Source organism: Aulostomus chinensis, chromosome 7 (genome assembly GCF_037954235.1).
Source record: "Aulostomus chinensis isolate RoL2024-O1b breed Wild chromosome 7, RoL_Achi_v1.0, whole genome shotgun sequence".
Classification (NCBI taxonomy): domain Eukaryota; kingdom Metazoa; phylum Chordata; class Actinopteri; order Syngnathiformes; family Aulostomidae; genus Aulostomus; species Aulostomus chinensis.
In genome coordinates, this window is record NC_141326.1 from 26,178,248 (window position 1) to 26,181,366 (window position 3,119).

A 3,119-nucleotide genomic window follows, 5' to 3' on the forward strand; every position below is an offset into this window, starting at 1 on the left:
AGCGACATTACCATCAACACTCCGCTGGGTGACCTCCAGTCTCTCAGTATCCTTGACTCGGTTGTGGAGGTCATTGTTAGAGATTTACCAGCACATTGCTTGGGTTCACGGACCAAATTTAAAATTGCTAGCTAGGACCTGCGGATGTTACAATGGTTTCAAACAACCAATTGAATTGGTTAAATGCATTTTTTTTCACAGGCTCAAATTTACTGTCATCGAGGGTCCTCCTGCAAACATTCATAAGAACCTGCAACATAAATTTCCCCCCATTTCTTTGCAAGTTTTGTGGATAAATATAAGCGACTTGTCAAAATAGATGATGAGCCAAAATGGCAGCAACGTTTCTGTTTCGTCTGTACCAGTTGTGGTTAAATGCTAAAGTCACTGTTGTTCACTAGTTTGATGAGGATGAATCCATTAGTCTACCTTGCAGATGCATTTGATGACTTGCAATCTTTTCCATTTAGAGAAAAGGGCAGATGTTTCTACTTAAACCTCATTCCTGCGTCTGATGGTAATGTTTCTCTCAGGTTTTGGAATGCAACCTGAGCAGTGGCATGATGTCATCTTTGTGATATGTGCCAGGAGGAGATGTCATTCAGTTCACTCACAAAACCATGACTGACAGAGGATTAATTCATACTTAAAAATTAAATTTTTAAGGTAAAACACTGCACTAATTAGAGAGGTCAAAGCAAACTTAGAAGGCACGCCTGCCTCACGCTTCCACGATTGAGTATTAGCAAAGCAAAAATCCCTCAATGACTGGAAAATGACACCTTGGAAATTGTTCCAAAACCTTGAGGTATTGCCAAAGTAATGCTAACAGTGCACTTCTCTGCAGTAACCCACATTGTGTGAGCAAGGAAGTGGGGGAGATGAAAACCATGCAGTCAACTTTGCCTTTACTGAGGCTTTTTCCATCGGACACAGCTGATGTCTGGGCAAGTTAATTTACCCCTTTTCCATGCAGCAGGAGCAGTTGTTGAAAAAAAAGTCTATCGTGGTGCGAAAATGGAAGTATATACAAAAAAAAGAAGTCTCCAACATTTCTGGGATAGGACAGCATTTTACTTGACTGTAACATACCTGTATTTTACTGGTCTTGACATGCTTCGGTATCACTTTCCAGTAGCATTTACAGTAGTATCCACACCCTTCACGTCTTTGCTTGGTTCATCTGAAGGCAAAAGTGTGGATTTCTTCAAGTTCTGGTGTGCTGCTGCAGGGACACATGGTAAAAGCGTTATGGCCCAAAGTGCCAGCAGATGTCCATAAAAAAACAAAAAGGAAAAAAACCAACAAAATGCTGAGTGACAGACAGGAACTGTTTCATGTCGGCATACTTGGGAAGGAAACTTCACCTCCAGACCCCTCTACCTCAGAGGACATCACGTACCCAGAGTCCTCATTTGTTTCCCTTAATGAAAAATCAGTCTGTGCTCTAAAGTAGCAAGAAATATGTTTAAGTCCCAGCGGCAGTGCAGCTATTTTCATCAACTGTTAGAATGCAGACATGAATCACAAATCCCATCAAACATGGCAGGATTCCCACTCTGTCATTGTCATTTGTAAACCCTTGACGTATGTGGTCTGTGTGTACATTAATGACCGCTTAAAGGATGACCAGACAGTATTGTTGTCTCACTTCTGAACTGACTGGAGTGACATGGACTTGACCGCTGCAGTGCAAGGGATTAAAGCATCCCCCCCCCCCCACCCAGCCACCCAAGCACGTGAAGGAAACAAAAGCAGCAGATGGTCACATAAACACACATAGTGGGCGTGGTCATCCCTCCTCCTGCCAAAATCACACCGGAGCCAGGAGTCAACACTTGAACCAGATTTGTGGTGTGAGCATCACCATCCTCCTCTCTCACAAGTGAAAAAAAAAAAGAGGAAAAGCCATCGCTGCCAAAATCCATCACAGCACATAAGGGACAATTTGTAAAAATCTATAATCCACTATGGCTGCCACACAATGTTAACTTCAGAAACCAAAAAGGATCCAGCTTTGACCATAGAGGAAACATTGCTGATGGTGAAGTGGTTCTTGCGTTACAGTGTGGATGCGACTGGTGAAGGAATGCTGAAGCTACAAGAGGAGACACAGAGTGGATGTGTACAACAGGCAGGAGGTAAGACCCCAGTTGAAATAGCAGTTGCTCCTAACTTTTTTGTCTCATGGCCTCTTAAAGTTACAACTTCTAAGGGAATAATCTTACCCTTACCAGGGTAGGTATGTCCACGCTTGTCTCATCATAACCCTCTGTTCCTTAAGAGGGAACGCGACAGCATTAAGGATCCTCAACAAGACTGTCCAATCATTCAACGTATCCTATTATGTGTTTATGTCTGACCTGCTGCTCTCATTGCCCTCCACTCAACCATAGAAGGAGTGACCTTGACTTCAGACTTAACAGTTCCAGATGTGTTTTTCTGCTCTCATCAACAGCAAAGTGAATGTCAGTTGGCTGCTTCGTCTAAACACAGTCTGAAAAGTTCATGCCATGATGCATGCTATGTGGTGGACGCTGTATTCCAAAGTGCCTGGTCATGGCGAGGCCAAGGAAAATGACTTTCCCTCTGCCAGTGTTAGCCAAACACTGCTTCATAAAAGCCTGGCTCTGCCTTTGAAAAATGTTGCATCATTAAATCAACAATCGACTTCCATTTAGTATATATCAGTAGATCAAAGGAGTTAACGCCCTGAGGTCAAAGGTCAAATCTCAGCCAGTTCCACAGTGTAAATTACAACAAGCTGGTCTGACACCTTGCTTGGCTACAACAGAGGACATTCCAGTGGATTGGATCTGAAGAGCTTCCTCATTCTTTTGGAAAGTCCCACAAAATGTTTTTCTGGTTTATTTTTTCTCAAAGGCCCTCCAACAAATCCATCAGGCCTCAGCAACGTCAACAGAAACCTCTTAGCTGTGTGACTTGTGTGGTGGATGCAGCGATTTGAACTCTGACTCATCAATTTGCTCCTTAAACCAAGCGCCATTAACTGACACAAACAGTTGTTTGGGAAGAGGAAAAACAAAGCAGAGATCCAAGAAGTCAGACTGACGTACATCGTGGAGCAACTCCATATATCCGCATCAGAAAGGAAACTG